Genomic DNA, 22,887 nt, shown 5'->3' with positions numbered 1-22,887 from the left:
GTCACCCATTAAGGATATGGCTTTTTCTGGACCTGGAAATGTGAAGGGGAGGAAAACAAGCTCCTGCGGAATCATGAGACTCTCTCAGTTATCACCACCACTGCGAAATATTGCAGGATAATCAAGCTCATGGAAGCACCTCAACCACTTTCCTATTGATCTCTCAATATGCATTAGCTTCATTCCCACAACCCATTATTTGAAGTATGTACTAGGGCAGACAGGGAGTGCAAGATTATATCAGGTAAAAGTTTATATTTTCTCTCTCTATAAATTTATCTGTTCATCGGTGATTGGGATTCACATAAAATAACATTCATTTATTTAATCATCATTGGTTAATTTTTCAAATATTTATTGTATGCCTATAAGATACCAGGCACTATGTAGGTGCTGGAAGGATGTAGAGATGATTAAATCATGGTCTTGGTTTTTTATTGTTTGTTTTGTGGCTTTGTGTTTTAGCACAATATCTAGTAGCAGAGATGGGACAACCAGTGATAGAAGAAACAGAAACCAGAAAATTATTATTTTTTTTATAGAGAGTATGTGAGTGCGAATGGGGAAGAGGCAAAGAGAGAGAAAGAGAGAATCACAAGAAGCTCCATGCTCAGCACAGAGCCCAGTGCAGGGCTCTATCCCACTACCCTGGAATCATGACATGAGCCAAAATCAAGAGTTGGATGCTCAACCCACCACCCAGGCGCCCCCAGAAAATCAAATTTTTAGAACTATGAGGAACCTGAGAGGTCATCTAATTCAGTAGTTCCCAAACTGTACATTGTAATCACCTGGTTAATTAAAAATACAGACTCCTGGCCTCAATGTTAGAAAATCTGATTTAGTAGCTTGGGATGGGGCCCAGAAATCTGTGTTTGTAACAAGGTAATGATTCCAATGTCTTTGGCACTTGGGAACCTCAGCCGGCTCCACAGCAGTATTGAACACTCAGAAGAAGTGACCTGCCCAAGGCCTCCCAGCATGGTGGCCAAGACAAAACTCAGGTGTTCAGATTCCCAAAGTAGAGTTATAGTTTTGAAGAATACATTTTGACATTAGTTACATTGTCAAATAAGCCATGAAACTAAATTAAAAAAAAAAAAACACCTTGAACTTCAAAGCATTTGTGCAGTGCTATTGAAAAGATTTCTTTGATCTTGAGGCAGGGTCATGTAATAAAGGTCAAATGTGAATTTTTAAAATTAAAATGTCTCTTTTAATTAATTATTTATTTTTTTAATGTTTATTTATTTTTGAGACAGAGACAGAGCACAGTCGGGGAGGGGCAGAGAAAGAGGGACAGAGACTCTGAAGCAGGCTCCAGGCTCTGAGCTGTCAGCACAGAACCGGATGCGGGGCTCGAACTCACAAACGGTGAGATCATGGCCTGAGCCAGTCAGATGCTTAACCGACTGAGCTACCCAGCACCCCTAAAATTAAAATGTCTTTAATTTGTGCCTCTTCAACATCTGACTGAACTTGAAAATAACAAAATGAAAACTTAATTATCTCTGCAAAGACCCCTTTTCTAGGTGCCCCTTCCTGAAGTTTTAAATTGGCTTTTCTTTCCTTATTCACTTATTCAGCCTCTTAATCAAATTATCTTCACATGTTTTTGTTTTGTTTTGATATTTTTCTTTTTTTTATGTTTATTTATTTATTTTTGAGAGAGAGCACAAGCAGGGGAGGGACAGAGAGAGAGAGGGAGACAGAGAATCCCAAGCAGGTTTCATGCTGTCAGTGCAGAGCCTGATGCAGGGCTCAAACTCACCTCGAGATCTTGATCTGAGCCAAAATCAAGAATTGGATGCTTAACCAACTGAGCCACCCAGGTGCCCCACGTTTTGATTGGATTTTAAGTAGGGAAGTAAAGTGATCTGATTTAAATTTTGGAAGGGGGCTCTGTGGAGACTTAAATGAGGGGGCAGTGGTGGAAGAAACGGGACTATTGCATAATCCAAGCAAGAAATAATGGTACCGTAGGTTAAAGTGGTAGTAGAGGGGATGATGAGAATGGATAAAATCAGTATATAATTTGGAGGCGGAATTACTGAAGGATTTTAATCAGTTATTCTGTCAAAAAGAATTTATCGTGTTCCTACTGTGTTCCAGGCATAGTTCTAGATGCTGGAGTTAGAGTGGTGGACAAGACCAAGTCCTTCCTCCAAGCAGTTTATATTTTGATGGGGTGGAGGAATTGGGCAATAGACAAAAAAAAAAAAAAAATTTTAAAAATGAGAATTTTATATGGTAATAAATGCCATTAAGAAGAGAAAATGTAGTGGAGCTCCTGGGTGACTCAGTCGGTTAAGTGTCCAACTTTTGATTTCAGCTCAAGTCATGATCTCGAGGTTCATGAGTTCAAGTCCCACATCGGGCTCCACATTGGCAGTGTGGAGCCTGCTTGGGATTCTCTCTCTCTCTCTCTCTCTCTCTCTCTCTCTCTCGCCCTCCCCAGCTCATTCTCTTTCTCAAAGTAAATAAATAAAAGAAGAAGAAGAAGAAGAAGAAGAAGAAGAAGAAGAAGAAGAAGAAGAGGGTCCCCTGGGTAAATCAGTCTGTTGAGAGTCCAGCTTCGGCTCAGGTGATGATCTCAGGACTTGTGAGTTCGAGCCCTGTATTGGGCTCTCTGCTGTCAGTGTGGAGCCCACTTCAGATCTTCTGTCTGCCTCTCTCTCTGCCCTTCTCCTGTTAGTGCTGTCTCTCTCTCTCTCTCAAAAATAAATAAACATTAAAAAAAAAAGAAGAGAAAATGTAGTAATATAATGGATGACTAGGGAGGCTGCTTACCATTTTTTTAAACCAATGTTATTGAAGCAAAATTTATATTAAACAAAATGCACCCCTTTAACTATAAAGTTTGATGAGTTTTGACTTAGGAATATACCTGTGCAACCACCACCAGTCAAGATATAGGACGTTTCTCTTATCCAGAAAAATCTCCCTGGTGCCTCTTTGGGGTTAACCCATCCTCCTTTCTGCCCTGGCTCCAGACAACCACTGGTGTGCTTTGTGTCCTTATAGATTTGTTTTGAGGTTACTTATTTTTAAAGAAGATCACTTTTACTGCCTTTGGGGAATTAGTTGGAATGAACCTGGTTGGAGGGATACAAGAGGAACAAGACTAGAGATGATGAGAGAAATGTACCAATAAGATAATAGAAATAGAAATAATTAGCCTTTCTTGGACAGGACTCAGTCCCAAGCACTAAGTGTTTTAAGTGCTTAGTGTTTTAATTTTCATTCAATCTCCATAACAAGCACTATGAGGTTACCTCTATTGTATAGAGGAGGAAGCTTCATAAAAGTTAGTGATTTGCACACGATTACACAGCTAGTGAGTGGTGGTTGGGATCCAAGCACCTGTGGTTCCCCACACACTGCAATGGCACACACTTACCCAGTGCTTACTATATGCCAGGCACTGTTCTAAACACTTTAACCTGTACAAGAACCTTCATGGGTTCCAGTTTTAATGAGAGGAAACTAGAGGCCCGAAGAGAATAATCACATACTCTATGAGCAACTGGCAGAGCAAGTCCTTCAAGTTCTAAAATCCTATTCTTTGAATGTGTCATTGCTTATTTCAACTCAGGGTACATCTCTGTACACAATTTGCAGCAGGGTTTTCTAGCCAGCAGCTCTGATGAGGCTTGCTTCTTTTTCCATGAACCTTCTGAAACCTCTCCTAACCAGCCTGGCTTGGGCCTGTCTTCTGGCTCTTTCCCTGTGAAGGTGGAGGAGCCTCTGCCCTCCATGACCTCCTCTTCTATAGGACATGCCTGAGGCTCAGCAAGCTCTCTGATCTCCAATGAACCCCAACCCAAAAGTGAGGGGAGGTGGGAGGAGAGAACACAATCCAAAATATTATGGGGCTGGCTGGTCCCTGAACTATTGCCTGGCCAGATCATTTGAGACATTCTTGAACAACAAAAGTATAAACACTGCATCTGGATCAGAACAAATGGAGACAGAGAATTGTAATGCCAAACTTGGAACAACAAACAAAATGTTGCTTTAGGAATTTCTGGCAGAGGAGCAGGAAGTATAAGGATTTTTTAAATTGTGTATGTGTGTGTTTTAATAGTCAGGGCTTCAAGTTTCAACTAGGACATGAAAATAAACTGCAAGTAAACAATTCCAAGGGCAGAATTGAGACTCCACTTAGAAGTCTTGTGTAATCCACTGTCTTGTGTAATTTCAAGAAGGCTTTGAAATAAGGAGGGGAATGCCAACTCTTCTAAATTTGCCAGGAAAGGAGAGGTCTGAGTTTCTCCTCGTGAAGAATGAGGAGTACCCTCCCCCCATTTGGCTCCACCACCTTCTGCTCCTGTACCAAGAGAGGCAGGCGATGGGTTAGCCACCTCCAAGACAACTGTGACTTAATTGTGATGTGTGACTTGGGCTTTGGGAACCTGCTGGCCAGACAGCATGACCTGCGAGGCTTGAGAGTGTGGGCTGCGTGTCAGGAGAAGAGGATCCAGCAGCTGAGAGGCCAGACGTCAGAGAGGCTGGAGGCAGTCGTCCTAGATGTCACTAAGAGAGCAACACTGAAGCCACCCAGTGGGTGAAGGAGTATGTGGGGACAGAGGAATGATATAATTTCTCTTCCTCTAGATGTCCTCTTATTCCAAGTACTAGTCCCATGAGAAGATGACACCAGCCTACTAAATAAGAGAGAGACACTAACAAGTTATAAAATTTGCTCTTAATTATCTACTCTGACAGAAAAGAACAGTGATCTGGATCTAAGACAGCAGGTAATTCTACTTAGTCACGCTCTATGGTATGTAACCATGAGCCTATAAACATGCTTTGTATAAGTACAAACTATTTAATAATAAGTTACCTTTGTACAGAACTTCATAATTTTACAAAATTCTTTTACATACCTCATGTCCTATTTAAAGGAATTTGCTGGGGCGCCTGGGTGGCGCAGTCGGTTAAGCATCCGACTTCAGCCAGGTCACGATCTCGCGGTCCGTGAGTTCGAGCCCCGCATCGGGCTCTGGGCTGATGGCTCAGAGCCTGGAGCCTGTTTCCGATTCTGTGTCTCCCTCTCTCTCTGCCCCTCCCCCGTTCATGCTCTGTCTCTCTGTCCCAAAAATAAATAAACATTGAAAAAAAAAAAAAAGACTTAGAGGAATTTGCTTTTGCCCCAGATCACTTGAACATTTTTGAATGGGTCTTGCTCATCCACATTCAAGGTCTTTGCTCATAACTCCTACACACTCCGGTGCAATGGAGTGTGGGAATTGGAATCCAGATACCTGTAAAAAAAAATCTGGCTCCACTCTGTATGACCTTAGGTAACTAATTCCTCAGTGATTCAATGTCTTTCCCAATAAAGTAGGAATAATAATGCCTCCTCCAAGGAGCTGTGGTAAAGCATCCATGAGGTAATGTATATGAAAAACTTTGAAAAGGAGAGATGGAGTCAGATAATGGAGACGGGGAGTCACAGGCCAAGCTAGAGAACTAGCAGTCTGTCTTCCGTGCAATGGGGAGCCATAGCAGTTTATGGGGAAAGGTGGTTCTTTTTCTGATCTTTCCTAAATGTCCTTTGTCCCTTCTGAATCCACCTAATTTCTTGGACTTTGGACCTCTGTCTCCCTGAATTATCTGGCAGAGTCTTACTGAGAACTAGAAAAAGAAGGAAGCCATTGACAAGTAGCTGTAGAAGTAAGCACCTGGGAAAACAAGGAGGGGGATAAGTTTCCAAAAGACAGAGGAGTAGGGCCTAAGGTGCTTCTTTATGGGGGGTTTTCATGAGCTCTGGGCTCAGACCTGGAACCAGGAGACTGAAAGAGCAGAATGGCTTCAGTGGTTCCTGGAATTTCTCATATTGTCTTCTGTTCTCCTTTTCATGAAGAAAGAGAAGTTTGCCAGTCTCAACCATCCTTCCTAGGTATATACTGGTCTCTTTGTTGCTCAGCAGGAAAATGCTCCAGATATCAAGGCTGGATAGAGATCTCTCTGTGATTCTCTCTCTTTCTCTCTCTCTTCCCCTTCCCTCCCCTCCTGCCTCCCTCCCTCCCATTCTTCTTTACTTCTGAATGATTAATATATACATTTGGAAATAACTGCCCTCACTCGATAGCCTCTGGATTGTATACAACAGATCATATTCTTATTTATAGGATATAGTTTCAGCTGCATGTCACAGACATCAAAATTAACGGTGGATTACACATGACAGATATTTCTTTCTTCCTCATGGAAAAACCTGGCATGGTATGATATCTCCTCTGTATTGACTTCTCAGGGGCTCAGACGTTTTTGGTCTTTCTGCTCTGCTATCCTACAGTCCAAGATGGCTCTAGCCAGATGGAATGGGGAAAAGAAGGACAAGCCTCTATCCTTGAAGGACATAGCATGGATGTTTTGCACGCCTTGCTGTACTCATGCACATTGGCCAGAACTTAGCCACATTGTCAAACCTCACTGCAAGGCAGGCTGAAACTGTGGTTCTCATTCTGAGTAACTGTGCATTCAGCTAAAAATTCAATTATTATGGACAAAGGGGAAAATGTGTATTGTGGGACAGCTGGCAGTCTCTGCTACACAGGATAAGTCAATTCTTTTGGGGGATCTTCAGCAACAACTTCTTTCCTTATAGTCTTCGGTATTTGATGGGTTTCATAATTACACTTCTGAATCTATGGGTCAACTGGTTGGGATTTTTCTAGGAAGACTCTAGGAATTCTCCTTTTTTAAGGTACCCCAGGCCTCTCTTAACATCAGAGAACTGAGAACAGTTTGGAGACATTTCTTAGAATCAATCATCTTTGGTTTTAGGGTTGCTTCCTTTGGAGGGTAGAGATCCTTACCTTTGCTTTAAAATAGTTTTGTTGGGGTGCTTGGGTAGCTCAGTCGGTTAAGTCCGACTTCAGCTCAGATCATGATCTCACAGTCTGTGAATTCAAACCCCATATCTGGTTCTGCACTGACAGCTCAGAGCCTGGAGCCTGCTTCGGATTCTGTGTCTCTCCCTCTCTCTGTGTCCCTCCCCTGCTTGTGCTTTCTCTCTCTTTCAAAAGTAAATAAACATTAAGAAAAAAAAATTAAATTGTTTTGCTGAGGGGCACCTGGGTGGCTCATTTGGGTAAACATCTGACTCTTGATTTCGGTTCAGGTCACAATCCCATGGTTTGTGGATTCGGCTGGTGGGTTCGAGCCCTGCATTGGGCTCTGCACTGACTGCACGGAGCCTGCTTGGGATTCTCTTCTCCCTCTCTCTCTGCCCCTCCCCTGCTTGTGTGCTCTCTCTCTCTCAAAATAAATACATAAACTTTAAAAAATAGTTTTGTTGAGGTATAATTTACAGAATTCACTTAATTGAATTTAATGTAAGTGTAAAGTTCAATAATTTTTTTTTACTAATTTATACAGTTTGTGCAACCATCACACAACCCCTCAATAAAAAATTTTTTCTTGGTCCAAAATGTTCTTCTGTGCCTGTTTGAAGTCAATTCCCACTTCCACTGATATGCTTTCTGTCTCTGTAGATTTACTTTTCCTAGAAATTCCATATAAATAGAATCATACAAAATGTAGTCTTTTGTGTCTTGCTTTTTTTTTTTTTTTTTTTAGTGTAATGTTTGGAGCTTATCCATGTTGCTGCATATCTCAATAGTTCATTCTTTTTTATTGCTGAATTGTATTCTATAATATGGATATACCACATTTTATCCATTCACCAGTGGTGGACATTTGGAGTGCCCCCAGTTTGGAACTAATATAAATACTAGTACTGGGGCGCCTGGGTGGCTCAGTCGGTTAAGCATCCGACTTCGGCTCAGGTCGTGATCTCGCGGTCCATGAGTTCGAGCCCCGCATCGGGCTCTGTGCTGACAGCTCAGAGCCTGGAGCCTGTTTCGGATTCTGTGTCTCCCTCTCTCTGACCCTCCCCCATTCATGCTCTGTCTCTCTGTCTCAAAAATAAAGGTTAAAAAAAAATAAATAAATAAATACTAGTACTGTAAAATTCAAATAGCCTTTATGTGAACACATGTTTTTCATTTCTCTGGAGTAGATACCTGGGAGCGGAACTGCTGGTTAATCATATAATGTGTTTAACTTTTTAAGAAACCGCCAAACTGTTTTCCAAAGAGACTGTATCATTGTACATTCCCACCAGCAATGTATGAAAGTTACGTTTTCTCCATACCCTCACCAACACTGAGCACTGTCAGTCTTTTGGATTATAGCCATACCAGTATGCATGCAGTGGTATCCCTTTATGGTTTTAATTTGCATTTCCCTGATGATTACTGATACTGAGCACTTGAAAAGCTATAAAACTCCCTCTGAGCACGGCTGTAGCTGCATGCTATAAATATCGTTTTCATTTTCATTCAACTCAAGATCTTTTCTAATTGCCCATGTGATTTGTTCCTTTGACCTAAACGTTATTTAGATGTGTATAGTTTGTTTTTTTTTAAGTTTATTTATTTATTTTGAGAGAGAGAGAGAGAGAGAAAGAGAGAGCAGGGGAGGGGCAGAGAAAGGGAGGGAGAATCCCAAGCAGGTTCCCTACTCAGTGTGGAGCTCAATGCAGGGCTCGATTTCACAAACTGTGAGATCGTGAACTGACCCAAAATCAAGAGTCAGACACCCAACTGAGACACTCAGGCACCTCTAGATGTATCTAGTTAAATTTCCAAATATTTGGGGGGCTTTCAAATTTTTTCTTGTTGTTTAATTTAATTTAATTCCTCTGGTTATAGAACAACCTTTGTATGACTTCATTATTTAAAATTTTACTGACATTTGTTTCATGGCCTAGCATAACATTTATTCTAGAAAATGTTTCACGTGTGCTTGAAAAGAAAGTATATTCTGTTTGTTGAGTAGAATGTTCTATAGTTATCAGGTCAAGTTGGTTGATAATGTTCAAGTCTCCTTATCTTACTAATTTTCTCTCTGTTTTACCAATACTCAAGAGAGGAACATTTAAATCTCCAATGATAATTCTTGAGTTGTCTATTTTTCCTTTCAGTTCTGTTCATTTTGCTTCCTGTTTTGGGGGGGTTCAGTTGTTACGTGCACATATGTAATAAATTTTATACCTTCTGGATATAATGATATTATATAATGTCTCTATTTGTCTCTAGTAATATTTCTATTCTTAAAGTTGGTTACTGTTCAAGCTCTCTTAGAATTATTATTTGTATGGTATGTCTTTTTTTATCTTTTTACTTTCAAATCTGTTTGTGTCTTTGGGTCTAAAATATATCTCTTATAGGGGCACCTAGCTAGCTCAGTTGGTAGAGCATGCAGTTCTTGATCTCAGGGTCATGAGCTCAAGCCCCACATTGGGCATAGAGCTTACTTAAAATAATAAAAATAATAAATAAATAAATAAATAAATAATATGTCTCTTATAGACTGTGTATACTTGGATCTTGTTTTTGTATACAGTTCCAAAATTGCTACTTTTGGTTGGAAATTTGTTTTTTTATTTAATTTTTTAATGTTTATTTATTTTGAGAGAGAGAGAGAGAGTGTGTATATGTGTGCAAGTGGGGGAGGGGCAGAGAGAGAGGGAGACCGAAGATCAGAAGCAGGCTTGGTGCTGACAGCAGAGAACCTGTCATGGGGCTTGAACTCACGAGTCACGAGATCATGACCTGAGCCGAAGTCAGATGCTTAACCCACTGAGCCACCCAGGTGCCCCTACCTTTGATTGGAAAGTTTAATTCACTTACAGTAATGTAATTATTAATGCCATTGGATTTATATCTGTCACTTTGCTATTTATTTTCTTTAGGTCTTATGTCATTTTTCCCCTCTTCCTCATTTACAGCCATCTTTTACGCTAAAAAAAGTTTTTAGTATGCCATTTTGATTCCACTCTTAATTTTTAAAGGCTTAAAAAATGTTGTTGTTGTTGTTTTTAAAGAATAAGAGCAGTGGTCCTCCACTGTGGGCAATATTCCTCCATTCCTGCTAAAGGATATCTGAAAATGTCTGGAGACATTTTTTGTTGTCACAGCCTGGCAGTGCATTCAGAGTTCAGTCAGTTCTCAAATTAGCCTGGGCTTTGGCTTTCAACTTGGCTCCCACAATTCTCCCCACGTGTGTGAGTAGTGCTGCAGTCAGCTGCCCATGTATGGAGAGCTTATTCCAGCCCTTCAATGGCTCTTTTGTTTCCAAGACCTCCCTGCTAAATTTCTGGTTGGTCTGCTGCTTGCCCCAACCGGGGCCATAACCTAAGGTTAGAAGAGCTGTGAGTCTTCCCTGTTTATGTCCTATCAAGTTCTGCTGCTTTTACTGATAATGCTGTGGTGTGTTTCTGTCTTCTGCCTGAAATCAAGCCTGCCCCTTCTGGAAGCAGAGATGCTAATTTTCCAGCCAGCTCTGCCATTCTTGCCTGTTGAGCTCCAGTGAGGATGGGGAAATGACCCCAGGCAAGGAGATCACAGATTCTTGAGGATCTCCCCTGAAGAGCTAATAGTTTTTCATGAATAAATGATTCTCAATTTGTTGTATACCCTTGGTTAATTTCCAGAGACCTTAGCCATCGTTTCTGACAGTTTTGTCCAATTTGAACCTTGTTTTTGGAGGAAAGGATTTGCTGACCTCTTCATTCTGTAGCTGGTAGTCCCCCCACTACTTTGGAGTTTGGAGTTTGGAGTTTGCATCATAAAACTTTATGGCAACTTTAGGGCAGCCACTTTCACCCTCGAAAGGGTAAACAGCAGTCTTGCGGGGGATCTGAGTCTATGTTTCTCTGGAAAGCAGACAAAATTAAAGGTAGAAGTTTTTTGAAAACTGTATCCCCTCTCCTCCCAGTAGTCAAGCAAATATTTTTGATCTTTCGTTCAAAACGACTGACTCTGAGCCCCAACCAGAGCTCTGATCCTTGTGGCACAAGTCCCTCAACTGGCTGGTTTAATCCTCAGAGAACTAGTGTTACGTCTTACACTGTGGTAGCTGCTCTCCTTAACATGCTAGTTTCCCGCATTCGCCCATATTCCCCACTGTATTGCACGCGTGCGTGCACATCCACACCCACCACCCCCACACACCTAAGTGTGCGTATAGAGGTGTATACTAGCAATTTGCTTTCCAGAGCAGTCCAGCTCTGGCTTCAGTGTGACCAATAACCTATATCTGAGGTGTCCCACTGCAGGCCCTGGATGAGGCTGCTAAAGACATTCTATTCCAAGTGCCAAAAATCCAGGGCCATACCTTATCCATTCATTCAACTGATTTGTGTTCAAGCACCTACTGGAGCCCAGTTCTGTGCTAGGGGCTGAGAGAAGCTGGGTCACTATGGGGCCCTACGGGGCCACGGTGAACACGACACAGTTCCCACCCTGGAGGAACTCTCAGTACCAAGGAGGAGACATAAATAAATAAGTACTTATAATAAAATGTAATGAGTTTAACGTCAGGAGAGGTATAGACTGTTAAGGGGAACTCATATAAGATAGGAACACTTAGTCTAGACTTAGGGAATCAGAAAAGGCTCCTTGGAAGCAGTGATGTCTGAACCAAGACTAAAGAATGAGTCAGAGTTAGGCAGGCAGCTAGTTGACACTGTATTCTTCACAAATGTTCAACTGAGGCAAGTTTTAACTCAACCTTCTACCCACTCATCTTACTTCTAGATCACCCTTTACTTACCTCCTTGCCTCACTCTACCTATATAATTTGTTTTGTGATCTTCCAGGAAGGCCAGCTTATTTTAATATTCAAGCCAGATGGATTTAGAAAGAGAAGTATGCAAGCATTAAAACAATCTTTGACCTGATGATTGAGAAAAAAAAGTCCCAAATTTCCTGGCAGCTTCTGAGCATGTTACGTAAAGCTGATTGAGCATCTCAAGAAGAGATTCATGCCCTTGATGGGGGTTGGACTAGATCACCCTGAAATTCTAGTTTTGGTCTACCCTTGATTGACTGGGTGATGTTGGGCAAGTTCCTTGACATCTCTAGGCTCCCTTGGGTTTTTTAATTAGTACAAAAAGAGTGGTAAGTCTGTACCCAGTTGCCTTCCACCTCTAATATGAAGTGAATCAAGTTATTTTGTAAAGTTAAATAGAAATGATCTAGAATGGGTGGTGTCATGAAAAGCAAGCTGAAGTCCCTACTAAAAGGAGAAAGTGTCTACCTACGGTGCCAGACTTAGAGTTCAGGAATGGAACTAGACTGCTTGCAATCTACCCCAGGAGCTCTCAGGCTTACCCTACACTTTTCTCAGAGGTCTCTTTTCTGCATGTTGCCGAAGAAGGCTTCCACTGCATCCCTGAAGATTGTACCTATTTATAAATGTTATTCACTAAAGCAAGTCGATCTGTCTGTAGAGACAAACAGCAAGGGGCACATAACTGACTGTTTCATATCCCCACATTTACTACTCTACCAAGTTATGTTACAACACTCTCTCTAACTAGTTTTCCTGGAAGAACCCCCACGTCTAACTGAAACTAGGAAAAGCATGTAGTAAAGTGAGGTAGACCCACTCTATGTTCCACCACAGGGGTCCAGAAGCTATATGGAAGTTTAAGCTAAATGCATTGGTGGTCACTAATTCCAATATAATGTCAGGTCCTGACAAATCTCTCAACAGATATGATTCAGAAAATTGGCTGAATATGAAGGTCTTAAGTAAGCTTGAAGACTCAATCCAACATTTCCAGTTTCCAATTTCCAGTTTTAGAATAAATGGCTTCCCTTTTAACACTCCTGCTGGGAGTGGAAAATGGTAGACAACTTTTTCATTCAGTGTAAGCTCAGAGGTCTGATACGACCCAGGGAGTAGGGGAGGGGTAGCCCGAGGATGTGAGACATCCAGAGTCAATAGTGTGTGTTTGGGGGTGGGAGGAACAGAAGGACAATGTCGGGTTGGTTTTCATATCATTTGGGGCAAATTAAATGTGAATGATAAAGACACAAGGGAAATGTTTACTACAGACTCATTCTAGCCTGACAGTTGTGGGGGGTGTCTTTTTGACTCCCCAGTAGAAAAGGATATCTTAAAGTTAGTGTCCAGTCACTAGCTCTTTCAAAGTAAGACCTATTGTCCTAGGTTTGAAAACCTATTGTCCTAGGTTTGAAAGCCTTCAACAATATAGGAGAAAAATAAAATAATACTAGCAGGCAACATTTGTTGAGCCCTTCCTACGTGCCAGCTGCTGGGCTAAGCATTTGCATACATATGTTTACATACGTTATCACCTTTAGACTTGCGAAGTATTATTTCTCCTGTTCTGTAGAGGAGGAAACAGACTCAGAGGGGTTACATAACTTGTTCAGAGTCACAGAGACAATAGCCCTGATCTGAGCCAGATTTGTCTGGATGGCATTCTGCACTTTGATCATGAGCAAATACAGGGGTCACTGTCCTGAATGGGCTGGACCACCCCACTGCCCAAGCTGCCACTTGTGCCTTTCATGAGGGCTCATGATACCTCATCTTCTCAGATTGTCATGTCCCACAAGTCACCATGGGTACGATGAGGATAATGATATCTTACCATTCAGAGTCGTTTTGAAGATGAAGAGAGATCATGTTAGCAAAGAGTTTTCCTCACAGCAGAGCGTCATGATAAGCTTGGGCAAAATGGCAGTTTTAATTTTAATTTTTTTAGGTTTATTTACATACTTTGAGAGAGAGAGCAGGGGAGGGGCAGAGAGGGAGAGAGAGAATCCCAAGCAGGTTCCCCACTGTCAGCACAGAGCCCAATGTGGGGCTGGAACCCACAAACCATGAAATCATGACCTGAGCTGAAACCAAGAGTCGGTCCTGAGCCACCTAGGCACCCCTAAAATGGTCATTTTAAACACAATCAAACCTATTACTGATTCCTTGTGGCCTCCACTACCTATATTTATTCCTATCTCTGCTTTTTTTTCTGTACATCAATTCTTCATGAAAGTTAAGACCCTATAATTTGGAGTAGGCTTTTAAAAATCCAATTGTCGGGGTGCCTGGGTGGATCAGTTGGTTAGGGGTCTGACTTCAGCTCAGGTCATGGTCTCGGGGTTGGTGAGTTCGAGCCCTGCATTGGGCTCTGTGCTGACAGCTCAGAGCCTGGAGCCTGCTTCGGATTCTATGTCTTCCTCTCGCTCTCTGCTCCTCCCCCACTACGCTCTGTCTCTGTCTCAAAAATAAACATTAAGAAAAATTAAAAATCTAATTGTATAGGGGTGCCTGGCTGGCTCAATCAGTGGAGCATGTGGCTCTTGATCTTAGGGTTGTGAGTTCGAGCTCCATGTTAGGCATAAAGAATATATATATATATATATATATATATATATATATATATATATACCTCCAATTGTCTAACCACGGCACTCCTCTCATTCCCATTAAACTGAAATGGTTTGCAAATGCACAAATATGATAGGATCTTCGTTGCCCCTGTATTGTTCATTTGTTTTTAGAAAGTTGTCGATGGGAACCTGGGGAGACTAAGAGTTCTATTTCCATAAGACAGATCTGTAGGACAGGTTAGAATCAACCTCACCTTTCAGTCTCTATTCTGGAGACTGAAACCTCTCCTAGGCAACATTTCTAGAAGGGCAAAGCATGTCCTGGATTGTCTTCCACACCCAAGCAATTCCCACTAGTCATTTGAGGGTCCCTTTAAGCATCATCTCCTCCGGAAAGCCTTCCCTAAATCCCTCCCACGTGAAGTGACTGTTTTCTCAACTCCCACAGCCTGCATGCTTGTCAGCCTTTATTGATACCCACTGAAGCTCTTCCTCTGCGACTCCGTGCTCCTTGAAGTCAGGGACATTGTTTTCATTTCTGTACCCCATCCATAGCACCTGTGCCTTGCTCATAGGAAGTTTGCAATTATGTTTGTGGGATAAATGTTACATTTAACTTGCTTTCTGAAGGAAGAGTACATTTGTCGGGTATACTTTCCCCTTACAGCAATGTTTATGTTGTTCTTGAGCAGATCTCAAAGTGAGTGCTCAATTATACATTTACCTGGCTATAGATCCTGAGGGCTCATCTGTTTTTCCCTTTTTATCTTAAGGTTTGTTCGTAACTTGAAACAAATGAACAAACAAGCAGAACACACACACAGTAACATAACCCACATATACTTTTATTGTTTCTCCGTATTATATAAGCAATATATGCTCAATGTAAGACATTATAAACATGAATAACAAAAAAGGAGGAGGGGCACCTGCATGGCTCCGCCGGTTGAACATACGACTTCGGCTCAGGTCATAATCTTGCGGTTCACAGGTTCAAGCCCCCCATTGAGCTCTGTGCCGACAGCTAAGAGCCTGGAGCCTGCTTCAGATTCTGTGTCTCCCTCTGTCTCTGCCCCTCCCCTGCTCGTACTGTATCTCTTTCTCTCTCAAAAATAAATAAACATTAAAAAAATTTTTTTTAATTTTTTTTTTATTAAATTTTTTTTTTCAACGTTTATTTATTTTTGGGACAGAGAGAGACAGAGCATGAACGGGCGAGGGGCAGAGAGAGAGGGAGACACAGAATCGGAAACAGGCTCCAGGCTCTGAGCCATCAGCCCAGAGCCCGACGCGGGGCTCGAACTCACAGACCGCAAGATCGTGACCTGGCTGAAGTCGGACGCTTAACCGACTGCGCCACCCAGGCGCCCCAAAAAATATTTTTAAAAAGGAGGAAATAATAAATATAATTCTATGACTCAGAAATAACCACTATTAATATTTTTTGACCACACATGCAGACTTTTCTTTATGTATGCATATGCTTTTTAAATGTGTCATAGTGTTCATATGATACCTTTTTCTCTTAATATGTATTTAAGTACTAAATATGTTTTATATCACTTTTATATCATGTAGTTTTTATTGTGTTAATATGCCACCTTTTATTTATTCTTGGCTGGCTGCATTCTCTCCAATTTTTAGCAATTACCCATAGCACTGCAAGGTGGTTAAATAAGTTGTTATTTTATTATTACCTTAAGATAAATTTTTGAGAATAAAAATGCTGGCCCAATGAGCATACATAATTTGTGTGTGTTTTTAAATTTTTTTATGAGCTACCAAATTCCCCTTAGGCCTCAGTGCCTAAGTACCCAGGTACCTGAGTTCTTGTTAACCTTGGACACTCACGTTAAAAATAAAACAAAGCAAACAAGACACTTGGTCATTGCAAAGTCATTCCTGTTTTACTTGGCATTTCTTTAATCACTAGAGAGGTTAAATTTCTTTTCCTATGTTTATTGATGCTTTCCTGTTTTGTAAAGTGAGTATTCTCATCTCTTGTTTTTCTATTGAGTAAATTGAATGCCTTGTTTCACATGGGATTTAGATCAGTCCCCAAGATCCCTTGGACTCAGCCCATTTTGTACTGATAAGTGTTAAATGAGGTTTTGCCTGTGTGCATATGAGATGTGTGTCCTTGAACAAGGCTTTCATGAGGACAAAAGACTTTTCTGGGGCTACTTTTGATGCAGGCAGCCTGGGTCCAAGGACCCAGAGGGAGTCCACAGGACCAGCCAAGAGGGTCCTTGACTTCTCCCAGGCTAGAAATCCAATGGTGAGCTGGAGAAGTGAAAATGGAGTTTATTGAATAGCATGAGTGACAGAGAATAGCAGACAAGTATCTAGGAGACTCAGAAAGGAAAGGAGAATGAGTCTTGTCTCCGTTGGGGGTTTAGGGTTTATATTGAAAAGGGGTCTAGGATATGTGTGTTCCTTTAGGAATCCAGGGTGGAGTCCAATCAAAGGCGAGTGACAGATGAACAGTGTTATCCCATAAACTACTGAAGGTAGGAGGTGTTGCTACCAGCATCAGCCAAGGTTTGTCCAAAGCTAATGCCCTGGAACATGTTTGGGATCCAGCTCTTCTTGGATGTTATCAGGTGTTTGGGGTCTAGGACAAAATTCTTCCTTCCCTCTTGAGTTGGGAACATAGCTTCTTTGGCTTTTTCAGAAGCGAAGTATAGAATACAAGTAAATGGGACCTAACAGAAAAACAGCAGAGACAAAGCCTTTCTATTTTTTTATTTTTTAAATATAATTCATTGTCAGATTGGCTTACATACAACACCCAGTGCTCATCCCAGCAAGTGCCCTCCTCAATACCCATCACCCACTTTCCCCTCCCCCCCACCCCACCCCCGTCCACCTTCAGTTTGTTCTCTGTATTTAAGAGTCTCTTATGGTTTGTTTCCCTCCCTCCCTGTTTGTATCTATTTTCTCCACTCCCTTCCCCCATGGTCTTCTGTTAAGTTTCTCAAGATCCACATATGAGTGAAATCATATGGTATCTGTCCTTCTCTGACTGACTTATTTCACTCAGCATAATACCTTCCAGTTCCATCCATGTTGCTGCAAATGGCATGACTTCATTCTTTCTCATTGCCAAGTAGTATTCCACTGTATATGTAAACCATATCTTCTTTATCCATTCATCAGTCGATGGACATTTAGGCTCTCTCCATGATTTGGCTATTGTTGAAAGTTCTGCTATATACATTGGGGTACATGTGCCCCTACACATTAGCACTCCTGTATCCCTTGGCTAAATTCCTAGCAGTGCTATTGCTGGGTCATAGGGTAGTTCTATTTTTAATTTTTTGAGGAACCTCCACACTGTTTTCCAGAATGGCTGCACCAGTCTGCATTCCCACCAACAGTGCAAGAGGGTTCCCGTTTCTCCACATCCTCGCCAGTATCTGTAGTTTCCCGATTTGTTCATCTCAGCCACCCTGACCAGTGTTAGGTGATATCTCAGTGTGGCTTTGATTTGTAATTTCCCTGATGATGAGTGACGTTGAGCATCTTTTCATGTGTCTGTTGGCCATTTGGATATCTTCCTTGGAAAATTGTCTATTCATGTCTTCTGCCCATTTCTTCACTGGATTATTTGTTTTTTTGGGTGTTGAATTTAGTAAGTTCTTTATAAATTTTGGATACTAATCCTTTATCCGCTGTGTCATTTTGCAAATATCTTTTCCCATTCCATCAGTTGCCTTTTAGTTCTGTTGATTGTTTCCTTTGCAGTGCAGAAGCTTTTTATCTTGATGAGGTCCCAATAGTTCATTTTTGTTTTTAATTCCCTTGGAGTTAATTTGGAGCTGTGTTGAGTAAGAAATTGCTGTGGCTGAGGTCAAAGAAGTTGTTGCCTGCCTTCTCTTCTAGTGTTTTGATGGTTTCTTGTCTCACATTGAGGTCTTTCATCCATTTTGAGTTTATTTTTATGTATGGTGTAAGAAAGTGGTCTAGTTTCATTCTTCTGCATGTTACTGTCTGGTTCTCCCAGCACCATTTGCTAAAAAAGACTGTCTTTTTTCCATTGGATGCTCTTTCCTGGAGACAAAGCCTTTCTAAAATGGAGTCCTGGGGCTCCTGGGTGGCTCAATCAGTTAAGCATCCTACTTTGGTTCAGGTCATGATCTCACGGTTCAGGGGTTCGAGCCCCACACAGGGTTCTCTGCTGTCAGCACAGATCCTACTTCGGATCCTCTGTTCCATTCTCTCTCTGCCCTTCCCCTGCTTATGCTCTTATGTGCGTGTTCTCTCTCTCTCTTTCTCAAAAATAAATAAATGTTAAAATAATAATAATAATAATAACAATAATAATAATAAAATGGAGTCCCTTCATCTTCCCTACATCTCTTTGGTTATTAAAATTAGTGTCTGATTTAGTGTAGTTAAAAACATTTTTCTTTAACAGTTTGTTCAATTTATAGACCTCATTTTATCTATATAATTTAGAGGTTTCATCAGTTTTTAAGGGAGAGTTTGATTAATATTTGATTCTGCTATTTAAACTCCCTTGAGAAATTTAAACTGCATTCAAAAATTTAACATATTTAATTTTCTTTTTTAAAGTACATTGACTGTTACTGATAAACCTTAAATAAGCCTTATAAATCAAATAGCAACATATAAATATGGCAAAGTCAAATCATCTTAATTTTCTCACAGGTTTTATGTATTTAAAATACTAAATAGCTATAGAGTAGTACCAGAGTATTTTAGTTCAAAATAGTAATAATTCAGAGTGTGGTTTACTTGACTATCTCTATACTTAATTCTAAATCTCTTAAAAACCATGAAGGAGGAAATTATTTCCTCCCAAGTAATTTGAAATTGCTTTTTTGGGTAGCTGGGAATGCATTTAGATATGAGACTTTGGTTGGGATAAGAGTATTCATAGATGTAGACATTATCAAATGACAAAACTAACAAGTTTGATGTCCTCTATTCAAAGGAAGACAATCCATGGATTGAGAGAGTATAGTCCCTCATAAACAGTGAAGCACTCTTCCCAAGAGATTTTGGGCAAGAGTGAGTTTTGTAGAGCATTAAAAGTCCCAACACCAAAAGAGGGCATTGGTTGGTTGAGGTTGCATATCTGACTTGGTTTAGAAAGATCAAGGAACAAGGAAATAATAATAGAGTCCAGAGTTGGCTTGGCGTTTGGTGATTGGCTGACTGGATACATTGCATTTCTGGTAAAGCAGAGCATTTATCAGAACATGAAAGTTGGGTTTGTTAACATGGCACCCTGGGCAGGAGCGGCTCCATCTTGGGCCTAGAAGTTCATTTCAATATGTAAGATGAGTTTTCTCATTATGATGGAGGCCAAGTACTACTAGAAGTCTCTCTCAATATTTTTATGCCAGATAAGGGGATTTCATACAATCTCCTGACACCATATTTGAGTGCATGACCCCCAATTTTCACATCTTATTTAACCCCACCCATGTTTCACCAATTTATTGGATCCAGTAGATCATTTCCAATTATATTCTAATTATAATTATAATCCAATTATATTCTAATCTTTTCATATCTTCCCTATCTATAGTACTACAAATCTTAGATATTCAAATGCATCTGTTTGGATTCTGTTAAATTCACCTCTGTGTTACTCAAGGGCAACAATCTGTCATTCTTGTAACAACAGAACAACAAATTACTTTTTTTTTTTTTTGTAAGGCAGATAAAACAAGATAAGTACAAAGGCTTACAGTGAGTTTAGTAGATAATTGCTGGCAATTACACAGGTTTATCTCAACCACAGAGTCCTCCCTTCTTCTTTTCCTCTCTCTTTGGCAAATGACCATAATCACATATTATCACTTCACTTATATTTTTTATTTTATTTTTTTATGAGAGAGAGAGAGAGAGAGCAAGCAGGGGAGGGACAGAGGGAGAGGGAGACACAGAATCGGAAGCAGGATCCGACTCGGGGCTTGTCCCAAAACCCTGAGATCAACCCTGGGACCTGAGCTGAAATCCAGAGTTGGAAGCTTCACCAACTGAGCCAGCCAGATGCCCCTATCACTTCACTTATAAATGTTGAATCTCTGGAGCCCAGGGGTGGCTCAGTCAGTGAAGCGTCTGATTTCAGCTCAGGTCATGATCTCATGGTTTGTGAGTTCGAGCCCTAGTTGGGCTCTGTGCTGACAGCTCAGAGCCAGGAGCCTGCTTCAGATCCTCTCTCTCTCTCTGCCCCACTCCGGCTTGCGTTCTGTCTCTGTCTCAAAAAAATGAGTAAACGTTAAAAAAAACATTTTTTTAAATAAATGTTGAATCCCCTGTTGATGCATAAGGAATCTATTAGCTTTAAGTGGGCAGATTTCTCAGAAGATTAGAAATAATGTCATTCTCTGGATGTGGATGTTTCATATTAGATGTAACCCTACCCAAGCGATGGTTTGCTAATGTCGCTCTAAATTGTCATGACAATTTCCTGAGTTTCAGTGTGGCAAGACAAGTCACCAAGAAAGCCTGGACTGTGATATGTGCACATTGCATGCATGCACTTGAGACACTGCAACAGGTGTGAGTATGGTAGGGCTCTAACAGGGGTGATGGTTTACATGGAGCATGGGAGAAAATAGCCAAAGAGGAAAGCCATGCCAGATGGTCTGCTGTCCCGTCCCGGAGACAGGCTGTTCTGGACCTGAGGGGTCCAGAGCCCCTGAGGGGCTGCTGAGCCCCAGAACCCCATATTCCTAGAGTGGAGAGAAGGCAGTTCACTCATGGTACTAACTTGTTGGCAATATTCTTTAAAAGCAACTAATTCCTGGTGCACCTGGGTGAGTGTCCGACTCTTTATTTTGGCTCAGGTCATGATCCCAGGGTTGTGGGATCAAGTCCCACATCGGACTCCATGCTGAGCATGGAAACTGCTTAAACATATTTTTTTAACATTTACTTATTTTTGAGGGAGAGAGGGCATGAGCGGTGAAGGGGCTGCAAAAGGGAGACAGAAGATCTGAAACAGGCTCTGTGCTGTGAATGCAGAGCCCGATGCAGGGCTTGAACTCACAAACCAACTGTGAGATCATGACCTGAGCCAAAATCAGGAGTCAGCCACTTAACTGAGCCACACAGGCATCCCAGCATGGAGACTGCTTAGGATTCTCTCTTTTCCCCTCTGCCCCTCTCTCCAACTTGTGTGCTCTTTCTCTAAAATAAAATAAAATAAAATAAAATTAAATTAAATTAAATTAAATTAAATTAAAAAGCATATCATTCCTTGGCTCTACATCTGTCTTCACTAAACAACATCTTGATCTAAGATCCAGGGGTTCTTGATCTCACCCAGAATAAGTTTGTGTCCTGTGAAAATGCCCTAGATAGGTTTTACACCCAGAAGTAGCTTCCCCTGTAAATTGGGTTCTTGGTTTTTAAATTAACCTCTTCCCAGAGTTTGATCGTCTTGGATAATGGCTGGAATTAGATGTAAGGACTTGCAAAACTAAAATACAGAATTGGCTGAAGGATTCTTTATCATAAGGGCCCACTACAGTCCTCCCCTTACAAGACCCCCCGTAGATGCCTGAAATTGTGGATAGTGACAAACCTTTATATACTGTCTTTTCCTATGTATACATACCTATGATAAAGTTCAACTTATAAATTAGGCACAGTAAGAGATTAACAATTATAACTAATAATATAATAGAACAATTATACCAATATACTGTAATAAAAGCTATGTCAATGTGTCATTTGACATATGTCAATGTCTCTCTCAAAGTATCTTATTGTGCTGTATTCACCCTTCTTGTTATGATGTGAGATGATAAAATGCCTATGTGATGAGATGAAGTGAGGAGAATGACATAGGCATTGTGACAAAGTGCTAGGCTACCTTGACCTTCTGGTGATACTCAGAAAGAGGACAGAGATTGATCAGGGGTAACTGAGACTACAGAAAAAAAAACCCATGGATAAGGGTGGGGGGACTACTATAATGGTGTTCCATCTGAGGCAAGTGGCCAGTTGACCTCCTTGCTGACTTGTCTTGAGCTATACTTTGGCTATGAATTCAGTGAATATAGAATTCAGAATTAGTAGGTTCTGGGGGTGCCTGGGTAGCTCAGTCGGTTAAGTGTCTGACTCTTGATCTCAGGTCAGGTCCTGATCCTAGGGTTATGGGATGGAGCCCCGCGTTGAAGCCTGCTTGGGATTCTCTCTTTCCTCTCTCTCTGCCCCTCCCCCTACGCCCGTACACACACTCTCAAATGAAATAAACATTAAAAAAAAAGAATTAGTAGGTTCTGATATTTCTGTGGAATAAAACTAATTTTGGTGGAAGTGGAAAGAAAAATTCAGATAGGGAGGAAGCTGTGTGGTTGTGTGGCCAGCAGAAACACCATCACACTGGGAACCGGTGAGTCTTGTTGAGGCTTGGGCAGTAATTGGTTTCTATTAACAGCAGAGACAAAAGGAAGAACAGTAGCACTTAAAATCACATGCTATTCCTAAAAGAACATGCTCTCTGAGGTCAGCCATTGTCATTGCGAAGCACAGGAAGCCTGGAGCCAGCATTTCCAGAACTGAATGCTGGCTTCACCACGTACCAACTATGTAAGCTTAGATGTGGAACTTAACTTTTCTGTGCTTTGGTTTTATTAACTGAGAAGATTAAATGATTTGACGTACACAAGGCTTA

This window comes from Lynx rufus, unplaced genomic scaffold (assembly GCF_022079265.1).
Source record: "Lynx rufus isolate CCGP_SWC_20201006 ecotype Redwood Valley unplaced genomic scaffold, mLynRuf1.p SCAF_7, whole genome shotgun sequence".
NCBI classification, from domain to species: domain Eukaryota; kingdom Metazoa; phylum Chordata; class Mammalia; order Carnivora; family Felidae; genus Lynx; species Lynx rufus.
This window is presented reverse-complemented; position numbering follows the sequence as displayed.